This window comes from Nothobranchius furzeri, chromosome 14 (assembly GCF_043380555.1).
Source record: "Nothobranchius furzeri strain GRZ-AD chromosome 14, NfurGRZ-RIMD1, whole genome shotgun sequence".
In the NCBI taxonomy this organism is placed as follows: Eukaryota; Metazoa; Chordata; class Actinopteri; order Cyprinodontiformes; family Nothobranchiidae; genus Nothobranchius; species Nothobranchius furzeri.
This window is the reverse complement of record NC_091754.1, coordinates 62294000-62316351: the sequence shown is the minus strand read 5'-3', so window position 1 is coordinate 62316351 and position 22352 is coordinate 62294000. Positions and strand designations below refer to the sequence as shown.

The 22352-nt window shown below is 38.8% G+C and overlaps 25 non-coding genes across 25 annotated transcripts; all 25 read left to right on the top strand.

The window, feature by feature from the left end:
• Positions 1–148: 148 nt before the first annotated feature.
• On the top strand, positions 149–313 carry LOC139062802 (U1 spliceosomal RNA). The gene has a single exon (XR_011516346.1). It is a non-coding gene; the product is annotated as a U1 spliceosomal RNA (small nuclear RNA).
• Positions 314–1044: 731 nt separating this feature from the next.
• Positions 1045–1209, top strand: LOC139062824 (U1 spliceosomal RNA). Its single transcript, XR_011516366.1, has one exon. It is a non-coding gene; the product is annotated as a U1 spliceosomal RNA (small nuclear RNA).
• Positions 1210–1930: 721 nt separating this feature from the next.
• On the top strand, positions 1931–2095 carry LOC139062785 (U1 spliceosomal RNA). The gene has a single exon (XR_011516330.1). It is a non-coding gene; the product is annotated as a U1 spliceosomal RNA (small nuclear RNA).
• Positions 2096–2829: 734 nt separating this feature from the next.
• Positions 2830–2994, top strand: LOC139062773 (U1 spliceosomal RNA). The gene has a single exon (XR_011516319.1). It is a non-coding gene; the product is annotated as a U1 spliceosomal RNA (small nuclear RNA).
• Positions 2995–3725: 731 nt separating this feature from the next.
• LOC139062825 (U1 spliceosomal RNA) lies at positions 3726–3890 on the top strand. Its single transcript, XR_011516367.1, has one exon. It is a non-coding gene; the product is annotated as a U1 spliceosomal RNA (small nuclear RNA).
• Positions 3891–4624: 734 nt separating this feature from the next.
• Positions 4625–4789, top strand: LOC139062822 (U1 spliceosomal RNA). The gene has a single exon (XR_011516364.1). It is a non-coding gene; the product is annotated as a U1 spliceosomal RNA (small nuclear RNA).
• Positions 4790–5523: 734 nt separating this feature from the next.
• LOC139062811 (U1 spliceosomal RNA) lies at positions 5524–5688 on the top strand. Its single transcript, XR_011516354.1, has one exon. It is a non-coding gene; the product is annotated as a U1 spliceosomal RNA (small nuclear RNA).
• A 734-nt stretch (positions 5689–6422) lies between these two features.
• LOC139062801 (U1 spliceosomal RNA) lies at positions 6423–6587 on the top strand. The gene has a single exon (XR_011516345.1). It is a non-coding gene; the product is annotated as a U1 spliceosomal RNA (small nuclear RNA).
• A 735-nt stretch (positions 6588–7322) lies between these two features.
• On the top strand, positions 7323–7487 carry LOC139063023 (U1 spliceosomal RNA). Its single transcript, XR_011516565.1, has one exon. It is a non-coding gene; the product is annotated as a U1 spliceosomal RNA (small nuclear RNA).
• A 735-nt stretch (positions 7488–8222) lies between these two features.
• Positions 8223–8387, top strand: LOC139062777 (U1 spliceosomal RNA). The gene has a single exon (XR_011516323.1). It is a non-coding gene; the product is annotated as a U1 spliceosomal RNA (small nuclear RNA).
• A 731-nt stretch (positions 8388–9118) lies between these two features.
• LOC139062812 (U1 spliceosomal RNA) lies at positions 9119–9283 on the top strand. The gene has a single exon (XR_011516355.1). It is a non-coding gene; the product is annotated as a U1 spliceosomal RNA (small nuclear RNA).
• Positions 9284–10123: 840 nt separating this feature from the next.
• LOC139062810 (U1 spliceosomal RNA) lies at positions 10124–10288 on the top strand. The gene has a single exon (XR_011516353.1). It is a non-coding gene; the product is annotated as a U1 spliceosomal RNA (small nuclear RNA).
• Positions 10289–11019: 731 nt separating this feature from the next.
• On the top strand, positions 11020–11184 carry LOC139063012 (U1 spliceosomal RNA). Its single transcript, XR_011516554.1, has one exon. It is a non-coding gene; the product is annotated as a U1 spliceosomal RNA (small nuclear RNA).
• A 734-nt stretch (positions 11185–11918) lies between these two features.
• LOC139062817 (U1 spliceosomal RNA) lies at positions 11919–12083 on the top strand. Its single transcript, XR_011516360.1, has one exon. It is a non-coding gene; the product is annotated as a U1 spliceosomal RNA (small nuclear RNA).
• A 734-nt stretch (positions 12084–12817) lies between these two features.
• On the top strand, positions 12818–12982 carry LOC139062807 (U1 spliceosomal RNA). Its single transcript, XR_011516350.1, has one exon. It is a non-coding gene; the product is annotated as a U1 spliceosomal RNA (small nuclear RNA).
• Positions 12983–13713: 731 nt separating this feature from the next.
• LOC139062809 (U1 spliceosomal RNA) lies at positions 13714–13878 on the top strand. Its single transcript, XR_011516352.1, has one exon. It is a non-coding gene; the product is annotated as a U1 spliceosomal RNA (small nuclear RNA).
• Positions 13879–14609: 731 nt separating this feature from the next.
• On the top strand, positions 14610–14774 carry LOC139063076 (U1 spliceosomal RNA). Its single transcript, XR_011516621.1, has one exon. It is a non-coding gene; the product is annotated as a U1 spliceosomal RNA (small nuclear RNA).
• A 734-nt stretch (positions 14775–15508) lies between these two features.
• On the top strand, positions 15509–15673 carry LOC139063075 (U1 spliceosomal RNA). The gene has a single exon (XR_011516620.1). It is a non-coding gene; the product is annotated as a U1 spliceosomal RNA (small nuclear RNA).
• A 734-nt stretch (positions 15674–16407) lies between these two features.
• On the top strand, positions 16408–16572 carry LOC139062772 (U1 spliceosomal RNA). Its single transcript, XR_011516318.1, has one exon. It is a non-coding gene; the product is annotated as a U1 spliceosomal RNA (small nuclear RNA).
• A 734-nt stretch (positions 16573–17306) lies between these two features.
• Positions 17307–17471, top strand: LOC139062964 (U1 spliceosomal RNA). Its single transcript, XR_011516504.1, has one exon. It is a non-coding gene; the product is annotated as a U1 spliceosomal RNA (small nuclear RNA).
• A 735-nt stretch (positions 17472–18206) lies between these two features.
• LOC139062778 (U1 spliceosomal RNA) lies at positions 18207–18371 on the top strand. Its single transcript, XR_011516324.1, has one exon. It is a non-coding gene; the product is annotated as a U1 spliceosomal RNA (small nuclear RNA).
• A 731-nt stretch (positions 18372–19102) lies between these two features.
• LOC139062786 (U1 spliceosomal RNA) lies at positions 19103–19267 on the top strand. Its single transcript, XR_011516331.1, has one exon. It is a non-coding gene; the product is annotated as a U1 spliceosomal RNA (small nuclear RNA).
• A 731-nt stretch (positions 19268–19998) lies between these two features.
• LOC139062796 (U1 spliceosomal RNA) lies at positions 19999–20163 on the top strand. Its single transcript, XR_011516340.1, has one exon. It is a non-coding gene; the product is annotated as a U1 spliceosomal RNA (small nuclear RNA).
• A 734-nt stretch (positions 20164–20897) lies between these two features.
• On the top strand, positions 20898–21062 carry LOC139062813 (U1 spliceosomal RNA). Its single transcript, XR_011516356.1, has one exon. It is a non-coding gene; the product is annotated as a U1 spliceosomal RNA (small nuclear RNA).
• Positions 21063–21793: 731 nt separating this feature from the next.
• LOC139062791 (U1 spliceosomal RNA) lies at positions 21794–21958 on the top strand. The gene has a single exon (XR_011516336.1). It is a non-coding gene; the product is annotated as a U1 spliceosomal RNA (small nuclear RNA).
• Positions 21959–22352: the final 394 nt, after the last annotated feature.

Sequence of the window (22352 nt, the reverse complement as noted above, 5' to 3'; positions counted from 1 at the left end):
AACTTTCAAAAATAAACAAAAGAAGTCATATTAAAACCTTTATAAACGAAAGATGAGATATCAGTGAACAATTGTCTGTTGTCATTCTTACCATGAGTCAGAAGAGCATGTGAGTGAAAGAGCTCCCCAAGAATCAGCCGAACAACTCATACTTACCTGGCAGGGGAGAAACCATGATCACGAAGGTGGTTCGCCCAGGGCGAGGCTCAGCCATTGCACTCGAGTTTGTGCTGACCCTTGCGAATTCCCCAAATGTGGGAATCTCGACTGCATAATTTCTGGTAGTGGGGGACTGCGTTCGCCCTCTCCCCTGACAACTTGTACTAAAGACAATATTAATAGCCAAACAATGCCTTTCTAGTTATTGCCAGCCTTGTCAAATTATTGCAACTAGTAAGCGCACTTGCTTATTTGGTAAAGAATATTTTAATCGTCCACAAATATGTACACATAATACAAAGGCTTATTCCATGTTGCACCTATAGATTAATCCCTTAACTTTACTCATTTAACGTCTAAATCGGAATCATGAGACTGGCATTGGAAATTCATTCTGAATCAGAAGAAGGAACTTCATTTTGCCCCCAGCCAATCAGGAAGCTAAACTGTCTATGCTCTTCCCTAGGCCAGCCAATCGGCATGCCAATATTATGTACAGTTGACTGTAAACATTGCTCCAATTTTTCTGTATTTTAAAACACACACCTCCATAGAAATCTTGGTACAGAAAATGCTTCAGATGAATAAAAAAAAATATTTATTGCAGCAGATATAGTATGCAACATCCAATGTTTTGACAACAAAAAGAAAAGGTCCATTATACATTGTTTTCTTCTAGATTTGGCTTGTTTTTTAGATGACTTCCTTCCAATCCGTCCAAACATCAACAGTGATCTCAACTTTCAAAAATAAACAAAAGAAGTCATATTAAACCTTTTTAAACGAAAGATGAGATATCAGTGAACAATTGTCTGTTGTCATTCTTACCATGAGTCAGAAGAGCATGTGAGTGAAAGAGCTCCCCATGAATCAGTCGAACAACTCATACTTACCTGGCAGGGGAGAAACCATCATCACGAAGGTGGTTCGCCCAGAGCGAGGCTCAGCCATTGCACTCGAGGTTGTGCTGACTCTTGCAAATTCCCCAAATGTGGGAATCTCGACTGCATAATTTCTGGTAGTGGGGGACTGCGTTTGCGCTCTCCCCTGACAACTTGTACTAAAGACAATACCAGTAGTCAAACAATGCTTTTCTAATTGTTGCCAGCCTTGTCACATTATTATTGCAACTAGTTAGCACACTTGCTTATTTGGCTAAGAAAATTTACATCGTCCACGAATATAAAGGCTTATTCCATGTTGCACCTATAGATTAATCCCTTAACTTTACTCATTTAACGTCTAAATCGGAATCATGAGACTGGCATTGGAAATTCATTCTGAATCAGAAGAAGGAACTTCATTTTGCCCCCAGCCAATCAGGAAGCTAAACTGTCTATGCTCTTCCCTAGGCCAGCCAATCGGCATGCCAATATTATGTACAGTTGACTGTAAACATTGCTCCAATTTTTCTGTATTTTAAAACACACACCTCCATAGAAATCTTGGTACAGAAAATGCTTCAGATGAATTAAAAAAATATTTATTGCAGCAGATATAGTATGCAACATCCAATGTTTTGACAACAAAAAGAAAAGGTCCATTATACATTGTTTTCTTCTAGATTTGGCTTGTTTTTTAGATGACTTCCTTCCAATCCGTCCAAACATCAACAGTGATCTCAACTTTCAAAAATAAACAAAAGAAGTCATATTAAAACCTTTTTAAACGAAAGATGAGATATCAGTGAACAATTGTCTGTTGTCATTCTTACCATGAGTCAGAAGAGCATGTGAGTGAAAGAGCTCCCCAAGAATCAGCCGAACAACTCATACTTACCTGGCAGGGGAGAAACCATGATCACGAAGGAGGTTCGCCCAGGGTGAGGCTCAGCCATTGCACTCGAGGTTGTGCTGACCCTTACGAATTCCCCAAATGTGGGAATCTCGACTGCATAATTTCTGGTAGTGGGGGACTGCGTTCGCGCTCTCCCCTGACAACTTGTACTAAAGACAATACCAATAGCCAAACAATGCCTTTCTAATTATTGCCAGCCTTGTCACATTATTATTGCAACTAGTTAGCACACTTGCTTATTTGGTAAAGAAAATTTACATCATCCACGAATATGTACACATGATACAAAGGCTTATTCCATGTTGCACCTATAGATTAATCCCTTAACTTTACTCATTTAGCATCTAAATCGGAATCATGAGACTGGCATTGGTAATTCATTCTGAATCAGAAGAAGGAACCTCATTTTGCCCCCAGCCAATCAGGAAGCTAAACTGTCTATGCTCTTCCCTAGGCCAGCCAATCGGCATGCCAATATTATGTACAGTTGACTGTAAACATTGCTCCAATTTTTCTGTATTTTAAAACACACAACTCCATAGAAATCTTGGTACAGAAAATGCTTCAGATGAATTAAAAAAATATTTATTGCAGCAGATATAGTATGCAACATCCAATGTTTTGACAACAAAAAGAAAAGGTCCATTATACATTGTTTTCTTCTAGATTTGGCTTGTTTTTTAGATGACTTCCTTCCAATCCGTCCAAACATCAACAGTGATCTCAACTTTCAAAAATAAACAAAAGAAGTCATATTAAAACCTTTTTAAACGAAAGATGAGATATCAGTGAACAATTGTCTGTTGTCATTCTTACCATGAGTCAGAAGAGCATGTGAGTGAAAGAGCTCCCCATGAATCAGCCGAACAACTCATACTTACCTGGCAGGGGAGAAACCATGATCAAGAAGGTGGTTCGCCCAGGGCGAGGCTCAGCCATTGCACTCGAGGTTGTGCTGACCCTTGCAAATTCCCCAAATGTGGGAATCTCGACTGCATAATTTCTGGTAGTGGGGGACTGCGTTCGCGCTCTCCCCTGACAACTTGTACTAAAGACAATACCAATAGCCAAACAATGCCTTTCTAGTTATTGCCAGCCTTGTCAAATTATTGCAACTAGTAAGCGCACTTGCTTATTTGGTAAAGAAAATTTTAATCGCCCACAAATATGTACACATGATACAAAGGCTTATTCCATGTTGCACCTATAGATTAATCCCTTAACTTTACTCATTTAACGTCTAAATCGGAATCATGAGACTGGCATTGGAAATTCATTCTGAATCAGAAGAAGGAACTTCATTTTGCCCCCAGCCAATCAGGAAGCTAAACTGTCTATGCTCTTCCCTAGGCCAGCCAATCGGCATGCCAATATTATGTACAGTTGACTGTAAACATTGCTCCAATTTTTCTGTATTTTAAAACACACACCTCCATAGAAATCTTGGTACAGAAACTGCTTCAGATGAATTAAAAAAATATTTATTGCAGCAGATATAGTATGCAACATCCAATGTTTTGACAACAAAAAGAAAAGGTCCATTATACATTGTTTTCTTCTAGATTTGGCTTGTTTTTTAGATGACTTCCTTCCAATCCATCCAAACATCAACAGTGATCTCAACTTTCAAAAATAAACAAAAGAAGTCATATTAAAACCTTTTTAAACGAAAGATGAGATATCAGTGAACAATTGTCTGTTGTCATTCTTACCATGAGTCAGAAGAGCATGTGAGTGAAAGAGCTCCCCAAGAATCAGCCGAACAACTCATACTTACCTGGCAGGGGAGAAACCATGATCACGAAGGTGGTTCGCCCAGGGCGAGGCTCAGCCATTGCACTCGAGGTTGTGCTGACCCTTGCGAATTCCCCAAATGTGGGAATCTCGACTGCATAATTTCTGGTAGTGGGGGACTGCGTTCGCGCTCTCCCCTGACAACTTGTACTAAAGACAATACCAATAGTCAAACAATGCTTTTCTAATTGTTGCCAGCCTTGTCACATTATTATTGCAACTAGTTAGCACACTTGCTTATTTGGCTAAGAAAATTTACATCGTCCACGAATATGTACACATGATACAAAGGCTTATTCCATGTTGGACCTATAGATTAATCCCTTAACTTTACTCATTTAACGTCTAAATCGGAATCATGAGACTGGCATTGGAAATTCATTCTGAATCAGAAGAAGGAACTTCATTTTGCCCCCAGCCAATCAGGAAGCTAAACTGTCTATGCTCTTCCCTAGGCCAGCCAATCGGCATGCCAATATTATGTACAGTTGACTGTAAACATTGCTCCAATTTTTCTGTATTTTAAAACACACACCTCCATAGAAATCTTGGTACAGAAAATGCTTCAGATGAATTAAAAAAATATTTATTGCAGCAGATATAGTATGCAACATCCAATGTTTTGACAACAAAAAGAAAAGGTCCATTATACATTGTTTTCTTCTAGATTTGGCTTGTTTTTTAGATGACTTCCTTCCAATCCGTCCAAACATCAACAGTGATCTCAACTTTCAAAAATAAACAAAAGAAGTCATATTAAAACCTTTTTAAACGAAAGATGAGATATCAGTGAACAATTGTCTGTTGTCATTCTTACCATGAGTCAGAAGAGCATGTGAGTGAAAGAGATCCCCATGAATCAGCTGAACAACTCATACTTACCTGGCAGGGGAGAAACCATGATCACGAAGGTGGTTCGCCCAGAGCGAGGCTTAGCCATTGCACTCGAGGTTGTGCTGACCCTTGCGAATTCCCCAAATGTGGGAATCTCAACTGCATAATTTCTGGTAGTGGGGGACTGTGTTCGCGCTCTCCCCTGACAACTTGTACCAAAGACAATACCAATAGTCAAACAATGCTTTTCTAATTGTTGCCAGCCTTGTCACATTATTATTGCAACTAGTTAGCACACTTGCTTATTTGGTAAAGAAAATTTACATCATCCACGAATATGTACACATGATACAAAGGCTTATTCCAAGTTGCACCTATAGATTAATCCCTTAACTTTACTCATTTAGCATCTAAATCGGAATCATGAGACTGGCATTGGTAATTCATTCTGAATCAGAAGAAGGAACCTCATTTTGCCCCCAGCCAATCAGGAAGCTAAACTGTCTATGCTCTTCCCTAGGCCAGCCAATCGGCATGCCAATATTATGTACAGTTGACTGTAAACATTGCTCCAATTTTTCTGTATTTTAAAACACACAACTCCATAGAAATCTTGGTACAGAAAATGCTTCAGATGAATTAAAAAAATATTTATTGCAGCAGATATAGTATGCAACATCCAATGTTTTGACAACAAAAAGAAAAGGTCCATTATACATTGTTTTCTTCTAGATTTGGCTTGTTTTTTAGATGACTTCCTTCCAATCCATCCAAACATCAACAGTGATCTCAACTTTCAAAAATAAACAAAAGAAGTCATATTAAAACCTTTTTAAACGAAAGATGAGATATCAGTGAACAATTGTCTGTTGTCATTCTTACCATGAGTCAGAAGAGCATGTGAGTGAAAGAGCTCCCCATGAATCAGCTGAACAACTCATACTTACCTGGCAGGGGAGAAACCATGTTCATGAAGATGGTTCACCCAGGGCGAGGCTCAGCCATTGCACTCGAGGTTGTGCTGACCCTTGCGAATTCCCCAAATGTGGGAATCTCAACTGCATAATTTCTGGTAGAGGGGGACTGTGTTCGCGCTCTCCCCTGACAACTTGTACCAAAGACAATACCAATAGTCAAACAATGCTTTTCTAATTGTTGCCAGCCTTGTCACATTATTATTGCAACTAGTTAGCACACTTGCTTATTTGGTAAAGAAAATTTACATCATCCACGAATATGTACACATGATACAAAGGCTTATTCCATGTTGCACCTATAGATTAATCCCTTAACTTTACTCATTTAGCATCTAAATCGGAATCATGAGACTGGCATTGGTAATTCATTCTGAATCAGAAGAAGGAACCTCATTTTGCCCCCAGCCAATCAGGAAGCTAAACTGTCTATGCTCTTCCCTAGGCCAGCCAATCGGCATGCCAATATTATGTACAGTTGACTGTAAACATTGCTCCAATTTTTCTGTATTTTAAAACACACAACTCCATAGAAATCTTGGTACAGAAAATGCTTCAGATGAATTAAAAAAATATTTATTGCAGCAGATATAGTATGCAACATCCAATGTTTTGACAACAAAAAGAAAAGGTCCATTATACATTGTTTTCTTCTAGATTTGGCTTGTTTTTTAGATGACTTCCTTCCAATCCGTCCAAACATCAACAGTGATCTCAACTTTCAAAAATAAACAAAAGAAGTCATATTAAAACCTTTTTAAACGAAAGATGAGATATCAGTGAACAATTGTCTTTTGTCATTCTTACCATGAGTCAGAAGAGCATGTGAGTGAAAGAGCTCCCCATTAATCAGCCGAACAACTCATACTTACCTGGCAGGGGAGAAACCATGTTCATGAAGGTGGTTCACCCAGGGCGAGGCTCAGCCATTGCACTCGAGGTTGTGCTGACCCTTGCGAATTCCCCAAATATGGGAATCTCGACTGCATAAATTCTGGTAGTGGGGGACTGCGTTCGCGCTCTCCCCTGACAACTTGTACTAAAGACAATACCAATAGTCAAACAATGCTTTTCTAATTGTTGCCAGCCTTGTCACATTATTATTGCAACTAGTTAGCACACTTGCTTATTTGGCTAAGAAATTTTACATCATCCACGAATATGTACACATGATACAAAGGCTTATTCCATGTTGCACCTATAGATTAATCCCTTAACTTTACTCATTTAACGTCTAAATCGGAATCATGAGACTGGCATTGGAAATTCATTCTGAATCAGAAGAAGGAACTTCATTTTGCCCCCAGCCAATCAGGAAGCTAAACTGTCTATGGTCTTCCCTAGGCCAGCCAATCGGCATGCCAATATTATGTACAGTTGACTGTAAACATTGCTCCAATTTTTCTGTATTTTAAAACACACACCTCCATAGAAATCTTGGTACAGAAAATGCTTCAGATGAATTAAAAAAAATATTTATTGCAGCAGATATAGTATGCAACATCCAATGTTTTGACAACAAAAAGAAAAGGTCCATTATACATTGTTTTCTTCTAGATTTGGCTTGTTTTTTAGATGACTTCCTTCCAATCCATCCGAACATCAACAGTGATCTCAACTTTCAAAAATAAACAAAAGAAGTCATATTAAAACCTTTTTAAACGAAAGATGAGATATCAGTGAACAATTGTCTGTTGTCATTCTTACCATGAGTCAGAAGAGCATGTGAGTGAAAGAGCTCCCCAAGAATCAGCCGAACAACTCATACTTACCTGGCAGGGGAGAAACCATGATCACGAAGGTGGTTCGCCCAGGGCGAGGTTCAGCCATTGCACTCGAGGTTGTGCTGACCCTTGCGAATTCCCCAAATGTGGGAATCTCGACTGCATAATTTCTGGTAGTGGGGGACTGCGTTCGCGCTCTCCCCTGACAACTTGTACTAAAGACAATACCAATAGTCAAACAATGCCTTTCTAATTGTTGCCAGCCTTGTCACATTATTATTGCAACTAGTTAGCACACTTGCTTATTTGGTAAAGAAAATTTACATCATCCACGAAATATGTACACATGATACAAAGGCTCATTCCATGTTGCACCTATAGATTAATCCCTTAACTTTACTCATTTAACGTCTAAATCGGAATCATGAGACTGGCATTGGAAATTCATTCTGAATCAGAAGAAGGAACTTCATTTTGCCCCCAGCCAATCAGGAAGCTAAACTGTCTATGCTCTTCCCTAGACCAGCCAATCGGCATGCCAATATTATGTACAGTTGACTGTAAACATTGCTCCAATTTTTCTGTATTTTAAAACACACACCTCCATAGAAATCTTGGTACAGAAAATGCTTCAGATGAATTAAAAAAATATTTATTGCAGCAGATATAGTATGCAACATCCAATGTTTTGACAACAAAAAGAAAAGGTCCATTATACATTGTTTTCTTCTAGATTTGGCTTGTTTTTTAGATGACTTCCTTCCAATCCGTCCAAACATCAACAGTGATCTCAACTTTCAAAAATAAACAAAAGAAGTCATATTAAAACCTTTTTAAACGAAAGATGAGATATCAGTGAACAATTGTCTGTTGTCATTCTTACCATGAGTCAGAAGAGCACGTGCGTGAAAGAGCTCCCCATGAATCAGCTGAACAACTCATACTTACCTGGCAGGGGAGAAACCATGATCACGAAGGTGGTTCTCCCAGGGCGAGGCTCAGCCATTGCACTCAAGGTTGTGCTGACCCTTGCGAATTCCCAAAATGTGGGAATCTCGACTGCATAATTTCTGGTAGTGGGGGACTGCGTTCGCGCTCTCCCCTGACCACTTGTACTAAAGACAATACCAATAGTCAAACAATGCTTTTCTAATTGTTGCCAGCCTTGTCACATTATTATTGCAACTAGTTAGCACACTTGCTTATTTGGTAAAGAAAATTTACATCATCCACGAATATGTACACATGATACAAAGGCTTATTCCATGTTGCACCTATAGATTAATCCCTTAACTTTACTCATTTAGCATCTAAATCGGAATCATGAGACTGGCATTGGTAATTCATTCTGAATCAGAAGGAACCTCATTTTGCCCCCAGCCAATCAGGAAGCTAAACTGTCTATGCTCTTCCCTAGGCCAGCCAATCGGCATGCCAATATTATGTACAGTTGACTGTAAACATTGCTCCAATTTTTCTGTATTTTAAAACACACACCTCCATAGAAATCTTGGTACAGAAAATGCTTCAGATGAATTAAAAAAATATTTATTGCAGCAGATATAGTATGCAACAGCCAATGTTTTGACAACAAAAAGAAAAGGTCCATTATACATTGTTTTCTTCTAGATTTGGCTTATTTTTTAGATGACATCCTTCCAATCCGTCCAAACATCAACAGTGATCTCAACTTTCAAAAATAAACAAAAGAAGTCATATTAAAACCTTTTTAAACGAAAGATGAGATATCAGTGAACAATTGTCTTTTGTCATTCTTACCATGAGTCAGAAGAGCATGTGAGTGAAAGAGCTCCCCATTAATCAGCCGAACAACTCATACTTACCTGGCAGGGGAGAAACCATGTTCATGAAGGTGGTTCACCCAGGGCGAGGCTCAGCCATTGCACTCGAAGTTGTGCTGACCCTTGCGAATTCCCCAAATGTGGGAATCTCGACTGCATAATTTCTGGTAGTGGGGGACTGCGTTCGCGCTCTCCTCTGACAACTTGTACTAAAGACAATACCAATAGTCAAACAATGCTTTTCTAATTGTTGCCACCCTTGTCACATTATTATTGCAACTAGTTAGCACACTTGCTTATTTGGCTAAGAAAATTTACATCGTCCACGAATATGTACACATGATACAAAGGCTTATTCCATGTTGCACCTATAGATTAATCCCTTAACTTTACTCATTTAACGTCTAAATCGGAATCATGAGACTGGCATTGGAAATTCATTCTGAATCAGAAGAAGGAACTTCATTTTGCCCCCAGCCAATCAGGAAGCTAAACTGTCTATGCTCTTCCCTAGGCCAGCCAATCGGCATGCCAATATTATGTACAGTTGACTGTAAACATTGCTCCAATTTTTCTGTATTTTAAAACACACACCTCCATAGAAATCTTGGTACAGAAAATGCTTCAGATGAATTAAAAAAATATTTATTGCAGCAGATATAGTATGCAACATCCAATGTTTTGATATTTTAAAACACACAACTCCATAGAAATCTTGGTACAGAAAATGCTTCAGATGAATTAAAAAAATATTTATTGCAGCAGATATAGTATGCAACATCCAATGTTTTGACAACAAAAAGAAAAGGTCCATTATACATTGTTTTCTTCTAGATTTGGCTTGTTTTTTAGATGACTTCCTTCCAATCCATCCAAACATCAACAGTGATCTCAACTTTCAAAAATAAACAAAAGAAGTCATATTAAAACCTTTTTAAACGAAAGATGAGATCAGTGAACAATTGTCTGTTGTCATTCTTACCATGAGTCAGAAGAGCATGTGAGTGAAAGAGCTCCCCATGAATCAGCTGAACAACTCATACTTACCTGGCAGGGGAGAAACCATGATCACGTAGGTGATTCTCCCAGGGCGAGGTTCAGCCATTGCACTCAAGGTTGTGCTGACCCTTGCGAATTCCCCAAATGTGGGAATGTCGTCTGCATAATTTCTGGTAGTGGGAGACTGCGTTCGCGCTTTCTCTTGACAACTTGTACTAAAGACAATATCAATAGTCAAACAATGCCTTTCTAATTGTTGCCAGCCTTGTCACATTATTATTGCAACTAGTTAGCACACTTGCTTATTTGGTAAAGAAAATTTACATCATCCACGAATATGTACACATAATACAAAGGCTTATTCCATGTTGGTATAGATTAATCCCTTAACTTTACTCATTTAACGTCTAAATCGGAATCATGAGACTGGCATTGGTAATTCATTCTGAATCAGAAGAAGGAACCTCATTTTGCCCCCAGCCAATCAGGAAGCTAAACTGTCTATGCTCTTCCCTAGGCCAGCCAATCGGCATGCCAATATTATGTACAGTTGACTGTAAACATTGCTCCAATTTTTCTGTATTTTAAAACACACACCTCCATAGAAATCTTGGTACAGAAAATGCTTCAGATGAATTAAAAAAATATTTATTGCAGCAGATATAGTATGCAACATCCAATGTTTTGACAACAAAAAGAAAAGGTCCATTATACATTGTTTTCTTCTAGATTTGGCTTGTTTTTTAGATGACTTCCTTCCAATCCATCCAAACATCAACAGTGATCTCAACTTTCAAAAATAAACAAAAGAAGTCATATTAAAACCTTTTTAAACGAAAGATGAGATATCAGTGAACAATTGTCTGTTGTCATTCTTACCATGAGTCAGAAGAGCATGTGAGTGAAAGAGCTCCCCAAGAATCAGCCGAACAACTCATACTTACCTGGCAGGGGAGAAACCATGATCACGAAGGTGGTTCGCCCAGGGCGAGGCTTAGCCATTGCACTCGAGGTTGTGCTGACCCTTGCGAATTCCCCAAATGTGGGAATCTCGACTGCATAATTTCTGGTAGTGGGGGACTGCGTTCGCGCTCTCCCCTGACAACTTGTACTAAAGACAATACCAATAGTCAAACAATGCTTTTCTAATTGTTGCCAGCCTTGTCACATTATTATTGCAACTAGTTAGCACACTTGCTTATTTGGCTAAGAAAATTTACATCGTCCACGAATATGTACACATGATACAAAGGCTTATTCCATGTTGGACCTATAGATTAATCCCTTAACTTTACTCATTTAACGTCTAAATCGGAATCATGAGACTGGCATTGGAAATTCATTCTGAATCAGAAGAAGGAACTTCATTTTGCCCCCAGCCAATCAGGAAGCTAAACTGTCTATGCTCTTCCCTAGGCCAGCCAATCGGCATGCCAATATTATGTACAGTTGACTGTAAACATTGCTCCAATTTTTCTGTATTTTAAAACACACACCTCCATAGAAATCTTGGTACAGAAAATGCTTCAGATGAATTAAAAAAATATTTATTGCAGCAGATATAGTATGCAACATCCAATGTTTTGACAACAAAAAGAAAAGGTCCATTATACATTGTTTTCTTCTAGATTTGGCTTGTTTTTTAGATGACTTCCTTCCAATCCGTCCAAACATCAACAGTGATCTCAACTTTCAAAAATAAACAAAAGAAGTCATATTAAAACCTTTTTAAACGAAAGATGAGATATCAGTGAACAATTGTCTGTTGTCATTCTTACCATGAGTCAGAAGAGCATGTGAGTGAAAGAGCTCCCCATTAATCAGCTGAACAACTCATACTTACCTGGCAGGGGAGAAACCATGATCACGAAGGTGGTTCGCCCAGGGCGAGGCTCAGCCATTGCACTCGAGGTTGTGCTGACCCTTGCGAATTCCCCAAATGTGGGAATCTCGACTGCATAATTTCTGGTAGTGGGGGACTGCGTTCGCGCTCTCCCCTGACAACTTGTACTAAAGACAATACCAATAGTCAAACAATGCTTTTCTTATTGTTGCCAGCCTTGTCACATTATTATTGCAACTAGTTAGCACACTTGCTTATTTGGCTAAGAAAATTTACATCGTCCACGAATATGTACACATGATACAAAGGCTTATTCCATGTTGCACCTATAGATTAATCCCTTAACTTTACTCATTTAACGTCTAAATCGGAATCATGAGACTGGCATTGGAAATTCATTCTGAATCAGAAGAAGGAACTTCATTTTGCCCCCAGCCAATCAGGAAGCTAAACTGTCTATGCTCTTCCCTAGGCCAGCCAATCGGCATGCCAATATTATGTACAGTTGACTGTAAACATTGCTCCAATTTTTCTGTATTTTAAAACACACACCTCCATAGAAATCTTGGTACAGAAAATGCTTCAGATGAATTAAAAAAATATTTATTGCAGCAGATATAGTATGCAACATCCAATGTTTTGACAACAAAAAGAAAAGGTCCATTATACATTGTTTTCTTCTAGATTTGGCTTGTTTTTTAGATGACTTCCTTCCAATCCGTCCAAACATCAACAGTGATCTCAACTTTCAAAAATAAACAAAAGAAGTCATATTAAAACCTTTTTAAACGAAAGATGAGATATCAGTGAACAATTGTCTGTTGTCATTCTTACCATGAGTCAGAAGAGCATGTGAGTGAAAGAGCTCCCCAAGAATCAGCCGAACAGTTCATACTTACCTGGCAGGGGAGAAACCATGATCACGAAGGTGGTTCGCCCAGGGCGAGGCTCAGCCATTGCACTCGAGGTTGTGCTGACCCTTGCGAATTCCCCAAATGTGGGAATCTCGACTGCATAATTTCTGGTAGTGGGGGACTGCGTTCGCGCTCTCCCCTGACAACTTGTACTAAAGACAATACCAATAGCCAAACAATGCCTTTCTAGTTATTGCCAGCCTTGTCAAATTATTGCAACTAGTAAGCGCACTTGCTTATTTGGTAAAGAAAATTTTAATCGCCCACAAATATGTACACATAATACAAAGGCTTATTCAATGTTGCACCTATAGATTAATCCCTTAACTTTACTCATTTAACGTCTAAATCGGAATCATGAGACTGGCATTGGAAATTCATTCTGAATCAGAAGAAGGAACTTCATTTTGCCCCCAGCCAATCAGGAAGCTAAACTGTCTATGCTCTTCCCTAGGCCAGCCAATCGGCATGCCAATATTATGTACAGTTGACTGTAAACATTGCTCCAATTTTTCTGTATTTTAAAACACACACCTCCATAGAAATCTTGGTACAGAAAATGCTTCAGATGAATTAAAAAAATATTTATTGCAGCAGATATAGTATGCAACATCCAATGTTTTGACAACAAAAAGAAAAGGTCCATTATACATTGTTTTCTTCTAGATTTGGCTTGTTTTTTAGATGACTTCCTTCCAATCCATCCAAACATCAACAGTGATCTCAACTTTCAAAAATAAACAAAAGAAGTCATATTAAAACCTTTTTAAACGAAAGATGAGATATCAGTGAACAATTGTCTGTTGTCATTCTTACCATGAGTCAGAAGAGCATGTGAGTGAAAGAGCTCCCCAAGAATCAGCCGAACAACCCATACTTACCTGCCAGGGGAGAAACCATAATCACGAAGGTGGTTCACCCAGGGCGAGGCTCAGCCATTGCACTCGAGGTTGTGCTGACCCTTGCGAATTCCCCAAATGTGGGAATCTCGACTGCATAATTTCTGGTAGTGGGGGACTGCGTTCGCGCTCTCCCCTGACAACTTGTACTAAAGACAATACCAATAGCCAAACAATGCCTTTCTAGTTATTGCCAGCCTTGTCAAATTATTGCAACTAGTAAGCGCACTTGCTTATTTGGTAAAGAAAATTTTAATCGCCCACAAATATGTACACATAATACAAAGGCTTATTCAATGTTGCACCTATAGATTAATCCCTTAACTTTACTCATTTAACGTCTAAATCGGAATCATGAGACTGGCATTGGAAATTCATTCTGAATCAGAAGAAGGAACTTCATTTTGCCCCCAGCCAATCAGGAAGCTAAACTGTCTATGCTCTTCCCTAGGCCAGCCAATCGGCATGCCAATATTATGTACAGTTGACTGTAAACATTGCTCCAATTTTTCTGTATTTTAAAACACACACCTCCATAGAAATCTTGGTACAGAAAATGCTTCAGATGAATTAAAAAAATATTTATTGCAGCAGATATAGTATGCAACATCCAATGTTTTGACAACAAAAAGAAAAGGTCCATTATACATTGTTTTCTTCTAGATTTGGCTTGTTTTTTAGATGACTTCCTTCCAATCCATCCAAACATCAACAGTGATCTCAACTTTCAAAAATAAACAAAAGAAGTCATATTAAAACCTTTTTAAACGAAAGATGAGATATCAGTGAACAATTGTCTGTTGTCATTCTTACCATGAGTCAGAAGAGCATGTGAGTGAAAGAGCTCCCCAAGAATCAGCCGAACAACCCATACTTACCTGGCAGGGGAGAAACCATAATCACGAAGGTGGTTCACCCAGGGCGAGGCTCAGCCATTGCACTCGAGGTTGTGCTGACCCTTGCGAATTCCCCAAATGTGGGAATCTCGACTGCATAATTTCTGGTAGTGGGGGACTGCGTTCGCGCTCTCCCCTGACAACTTGTACTAAAGACAATACCAATAGTCAAACAATGCTTTTCTAATTGTTGCCAGCCTTGTCACATTACTATTGCAGCTAGTTAGCACACTTGCTTATTTGGCTAAGAAAATTTACATCGTCCACGAATATGTACACATGATACAAAGGCTTATTCCATGTTGGACCTATAGATTAATCCCTTAACTTTACTCATTTAACGTCTAAATCGGAATCATGAGACTGGCATTGGAAATTCATTCTGAATCAGAAGAAGGAACTTCATTTTGCCCCCAGCCAATCAGGAAGCTAAACTGTCTATGCTCTTCCCTAGGCCAGCCAATCGGCATGCCAATATTATGTACAGTTGACTGTAAACATTGCTCCAATTTTTCTGTATTTTAAAACACACACCTCCATAGAAATCTTGGTACAGAAAATGCTTCAGATGAATTAAAAAAATATTTATTGCAGCAGATATAGTATGCAACATCCAATGTTTTGACAACAAAAAGAAAAGGTCCATTATACATTGTTTTCTTCTAGATTTGGCTTGTTTTTTAGATGACTTCCTTCCAATCCATCCAAACATCAACAGTGATCTCAACTTTCAAAAATAAACAAAAGAAGTCATATTAAAACCTTTTTAAACGAAAGATGAGATATCAGTGAACAATTGTCTGTTGTCATTCTTACCATGAGTCAGAAGAGCATGTGAGTGAAAGAGCTCCCCAAGAATCAGCCGAACAACCCATACTTACCTGGCAGGGGAGAAACCATAATCACGAAGGTGGTTCACCCAGGGCGAGGCTCAGCCATTGCACTCGAGGTTGTGCTGACCCTTGCGAATTCCCCAAATGTGGGAATCTCGACTGCATAATTTCTGGTAGTGGGGGACTGCGTTCGCGCTCTCCCCTGACAACTTGTACTAAAGACAATACCAATAGTCAAACAATGTTTTTCTAATTGTTGCCAGCCTTGTCACATTATTATTGCAACTAGTTAGCACACTTGCTTATTTGGCTAAGAAAATTTACATCGTCCACGAATATGTACACATGATACAAAGGCTTATTCCATGTTGGACCTATAGATTAATCCCTTAACTTTACTCATTTAACGTCTAAATCGGAATCATGAGACTGGCATTGGAAATTCATTCTGAATCAGAAGAAGGAACTTCATTTTGCCCCCAGCCAATCAGGAAGCTAAACTGTCTATGCTCTTCCCTAGGCCAGCCAATCGGCATGCCAATATTATGTACAGTTGACTGTAAACATTGCTCCAATTTTTCTGTATTTTAAAACACACACCTCCATAGAAATCTTGGTACAGAAAATGCTTCAGATGAATTAAAAAAATATTTATTGCAGCAGATATAGTATGCAACATCCAATGTTTTGACAACAAAAAGAAAAGGTCCATTATACATTGTTTTCTTCTAGATTTGGCTTGTTTTTTAGATGACTTCCTTCCAATCCGTCCAAACATCAACAGTGATCTCAACTTTCAAAAATAAACAAAAGAAGTCATATTAAAACCTTTTTAAACGAAAGATGAGATATCAGTGAACAATTGTCTGTTGTCATTCTTACCATGAGTCAGAAGAGCATGTGAGTGAAAGAGCTCCCCATTAATCAGCTGAACAACTCATACTTACCTGGCAGGGGAGAAACCATGATCAAGAAGGTGGTTTACCCAGGGCGAGGCTCAGCCATTGCACTCGAGGTTGTGCTGACCCTTGCGAATTCCCCAAATGTGGGAATCTCGACTGCATAATTTCTGATAGTGGGGGACTGCGTTGGCGCTCTCCCCTGACAACTTGTACTAAAGACAATACCAATAGTCAAACAATGCCTTTCTAGTTGTTGCCAGCCTTGTCACATTATTATTGCAACTAGTTAGCACACTTGCTTATTTGGTAAAGAAAATTTACATCATCCACGAATATGTACACATGATACAAAGGCTTATTCCATGTTGCACCTATAGATTAATCCCTTAACTTTACTCATTTAACGTCTAAATCGGAATCATGAGACTGGCATTGGAAATTCATTCTGAATCAGAAGAAGGAACTTCATTTTGCCCCCAGCCAATCAGGAAGCTAAACTGTCTATGCTCTTCCCTAGGCCAGCCAATCGGCATGCCAATATTATGTACAGTTGACTGTAAACATTGCTCCAATTTTTCTGTATTTTAAAACACACACCTCCATAGAAATCTTGGTACAGAAAATGCTTCAGATGAATTAAAAAAATATTTATTGCAGCAGATATAGTATGCAACATCCAATGTTTTGACAACAAAAAGAAAAGGTCCATTATACATTGTTTTCTTCTAGATTTGGCTTGTTTTTTAGATGACTTCCTTCCAATCCGTCCAAACATCAACAGTGATCTCAACTTTCAGAAATAAACAAAAGAAGTCATATTAAAACCTTTTTAAACGAAAGATGAGATATCAGTGAACAATTGTCTGTTGTCATTCTTACCATGAGTCAGAAGAGCATGTGAGTGAAAGAGCTCCCCATTAATCAGCTGAACAACTCATACTTACCTGGCAGGGGAGAAACCATGATCACGAAGATGGTTCGCCCAGGGCGAGGCTCAGCCATTGCACTCGAGGTTGTGCTGACCCTTGCGAATTCCCCAAATGTGGGAATCTCGACTGCATAATTTCTGGTAGTGGGGGACTGCGTTCGCGCTCTCCCCTGACAACTTGTACTAAAGACAATACCAATAGTCAAACAATGCTTTTCTAATTGTTGCCAGCCTTGTCAAATTATTATTGCAACTAGTTAGCACACTTGCTTATTTGGCTAAGAAAATTTACATCATCCACGAATATGTACACATGATACAAAGGCTTATTCCATGTTGCACCTATAGATTAATCCCTTAACTTTACTCATTTAACGTCTAAATCGGAATCATGAGACTGGCATTGGAAATTCATTCTGAATCAGAAGAAGGAACTTCATTTTGCCCCTAGCCAATCAGGAAGCTAAACTGTCTATGCTCTTCCCTAGGCCAGCCAATCGGCATGCCAATATTATGTACAGTTGACTGTAAACATTGCTCCAATTTTTCTGTATTTTAAAACACACACCTCCATAGAAATCTTGGTACAGAAAATGCTTCAGATGAATTAAAAAAAATATTTATTGCAGCAGATATAGTATGCAACATCCAATGTTTTGACAACAAAAAGAAAAGGTCCATTATACATTGTTTTCTTCTAGATTTTGCTTGTTTTTTAGATGACTTCCTTCCAATCCATCCGAACATCAACAGTGATCTCAACTTTCAAAAATAAACAAAATAAGTCATATTAAAACCTTTTTAAACGAAAGATGAGATATCAGTGAACAATTGTCTGTTGTCATTCTTACCATGAGTCAGAAGAGCATGTGAGTGAAAGAGCTCCCCAAGAATCAGCCGAACAACTCATACTTACCTGGCAGGGGAGAAACCATGATCACGAAGGTGGTTCGCCCAGGGCGAGGCTCAGCCATTGCACTCGAGGTTGTGCTGACCCTTGCGAATTCCCCAAATGTGGGAATCTCAACTGCATAATTTCTGGTAGTGGGGGACTGCGTTCGCGCTCTCCCCTGACAACTTGTACTAAAGACAATACCAATAGTCAAACAATGCTTTTCTAATTGTTGCCAGCCTTGTCACATTATTATTGCAACTAGTTAGCACACTTGCTTATTTGGTAAAGAAAATTTACATCCACGAATATGTACACATGATACAAAGGCTTATTCCATGTTGCACCTATAGATTAATCCCTTAAATTTACTCATTTAGCATCTAAATCGGAATCATGAGACTGGCATTGGTAATTCATTCTGAATCAGAAGAAGGAACTTCATTTTGCCCCCAGCCAATCAGGAAGCTAAACTGTCTATGCTCTTCCCTAGGCCAGCCAATCGGCATGCCAATATTATGTACAGTTGACTGTAAACATTGCTCCAATTTTTCTGTATTTTAAAACACACAACTCCATAGAAATCTTGGTACAGAAAATGCTTCAGATGAATTAAAAAAATATTTATTGCAGCAGATATAGTATGCAACATCCAATGTTTTGACAACAAAAAGAAAAGGTCCATTATACATTGTTTTCTTCTAGATTTGGCTTGTTTTTTAGATGACTTCCTTCCAATCCGTCCAAACATCAACAGTGATCTCAACTTTCAAAAATAAACAAAAGAAGTCATATTAAAACCTTTTTAAACGAAAGATGAGATATCAGTGAACAATTGTCTGTTGTCATTCTTACCATGAGTCAGAAGAGCATGTGAGTGAAAGAGCTCCCCATGAATCAGCCGAACAACTCATACTTACCTGGCAGGGGAGAAACCATGATCAAGAAGGTGGTTCGCCCAGGGCGAGGCTTAGCCATTGCACTCGAGGTTGTGCTGACCCTTGCAAATTCCCCAAATGTGGGAATCTCGACTGCATAATTTCTGGTAGTGGGGGACTGCGTTCGCGCTCTCCCCTGACAACTTGTACTAAAGACAATACCAATAGCCAAACAATGCCTTTCTAGTTATTGCCAGCCTTGTCAAATTATTGCAACTAGTAAGCGCACTTGCTTATTTGGTAAAGAAAATTTTAATCGCCCACAAATATGTACACATAATACAAAGGCTTATTCCATGTTGCACCTATAGATTAATCCCTTAACTTTACTCATTTAACGTCTAATTCGGAATCATGAGACTGGCATTGGAAATTCATTCTGAATCAGAAGAAGGAACTTCATTTTGCCCCCAGCCAATCAGGAAGCTAAACTGTCTATGCTCTTCCCTAGGCCAGCCAATCGGCATGCCAATATTATGTACAGTTGACTGTAAACATTGCTCCAATTTTTCTGTATTTTAAAACACACACCTCCATAGAAATCTTGGTACAGAAAATGCTTCAGATGAATTAAAAAAATATTTATTGCAGCAGATATAGTATGCAACATCCAATGTTTTGACAACAAAAAGAAAAGGTCCATTATACATTGTTTTCTTCTAGATTTGGCTTGTTTTTTAGATGACTTCCTTCCAATCCATCCAAACATCAACAGTGATCTCAACTTTCAAAAATAAACAAAAGAAGTCATATTAAAACCTTTTTAAACGAAAGATGAGATATCAGTGAACAATTGTCTGTTGTCATTCTTACCATGAGTCAGAAGAGCATGTGAGTGAAAGAGCTCCCCAAGAATCAGCCGAACAACTCATACTTACCTGGCAGGGGAGAAACCATGATCACGAAGGTGGTTCGCCCAGGGCGAGGCTCAGCCATTGCACTCGAGGTTGTGCTGACCCTTGCGAATTCCCCAAATGTGGGAATCTCGACTGCATAATTTCTGGTAGTGGGGGACTGCGTTCGCGCTCTCCCCTGACAACTTGTACTAAAGACAATACCAATAGTCAAACAATGCTTTTCTAATTGTTGCCAGCCTTGTCACATTATTATTGCAACTAGTTAGCACACTTGCTTATTTGGCTAAGAAAATTTACATCGTCCACGAATATGTACACATGATACAAAGGCTTATTCCATGTTGGACCTATAGATTAATCCCTTAACTTTACTCATTTAACGTCTAAATCGGAATCATGAGACTGGCATTGGAAATTCATTCTGAATCAGAAGAAGGAACTTCATTTTGCCCCCAGCCAATCAGGAAGCTAAACTGTCTATGCTCTTCCCTAGGCCAGCCAATCGGCATGCCAATATTATGTACAGTTGACTGTAAACATTGCTCCAATTTTTCTGTATTTTAAAACACACAACTCCATAGAAATCTTGGTACAGAAAATGCTTCAGATGAATTAAAAAAATATTTATTGCAGCAGATATAGTATGCAACATCCAATGTTTTGACAACAAAAAGAAAAGGTCCATTATACATTGTTTTCTTCTAGATTTGGCTTGTTTTTTAGATGACTTCCTTCCAATCCATCCAAACATCAACAGTGATCTCAACTTTCAAAAATAAACAAAAGAAGTCATATTAAAACCTTTTTAAACGAAAGATGAGATATCAGTGAACAATTGTCTGTTGTCATTCTTACCATGAGTCAGAAGAGCATGTGAGTGAAAGAGCTCCCCAAGAATCAGCCGAACAACTCATACTTACCTGGCAGGGGGGAAACCATGATCACGAAGGTGGTTCGCCCAGGGCGAGGCTTAGCCATTGCACTCGAGGTTGTGCTGACCCTTGCAAATTCCCCAAATGTGGGAATCTCGACTGCAATATTTCTGGTAGTGGGGGACTGCGTTCGCGCTCTCCCCTGACAACTTGTACTAAAGACAATACCAATAGCCAAACAATGCCTTTCTAGTTATTGCCAGCCTTGTCAAATTATTGCAACTAGTAAGCGCACTTGCTTATTTGGTAAAGAAAATTTTAATCGCCCACAAATATGTACACATAATACAAAGGCTTATTCCATGTTGCACCTATAGATTAATCCCTTAACTTTACTCATTTAACGTCTAAATCGGAATCATGAGACTGGCATTGGAAATTCATTCTGAATCAGAAGAAGGAACTTCATTTTGCCCCCAGCCAATCAGGAAGCTAAACTGTCTATGCTCTTCCCTAGGCCAGCCAATCGGCATGCCAATATTATGTACAGTTGACTGTAAACATTGCTCCAATTTTTCTGTATTTTAAAACACACACCTCCATAGAAATCTTGGTACAGAAAATGCTTCAGATGAATTAAAAAAATATTTATTGCAGCAGATATAGTATGCAACATCCAATGTTTTGACAACAAAAAGAAAAGGTCCATTATACATTGTTTTCTTCTAGATTTGGCTTGTTTTTTAGATGACTTCCTTCCAATCCATCCAAACATCAACAGTGATCTCAACTTTCAAAAATAAACAAAAGAAGTCATATTAAAACCTTTTTAAACGAAAGATGAGATATCAGTGAACAATTGTCTGTTGTCATTCTTACCATGAGTCAGAAGAGCATGTGAGTGAAAGAGCTCCCCATGAATCAGCCGAACAACTCATACTTACCTGGCAGGGGAGAAACCATGATCACGAAGGTGGTTCGCCCAGGGCGAGGCTCAGCCATTGCACTCGAGGTTGTGCTGACCCTTGCGAATTCCCCAAATGTGGGAATCTCGACTGCATAATTTCTGATAGTGGGGGACTGCGTCCGCGCTCTCCTCTGAAAACTTGTACTAATGACAATACCAATAGGCAAACAATGCCTTTCTAATTGTTGCCATGCTTGTCACATTATTATTGAAACCAGTTAGCACACTTGCTTATTTGGTAAAGAAAATTTACATCATCCACGAATATGTACACATGATACAAAGGCTTATTCCATGTTGGACCTATAGATTAATCCCTTAACTTTACTCATTTAACGTCTAAATCGGAATCATGAGACTGGCATTGGAAATTCATTCTGAATCAGAAGAAGGAACTTCATTTTGCCCCCAGCCAATCAGGAAGCTAAACTGTCTATGCTCTTCCCTAGGCCAGCCAATCGGCATGCCAATATTATGTACAGTTGACTGTAAACATTGCTCCAATTTTTCTGTATTTTAAAACACACA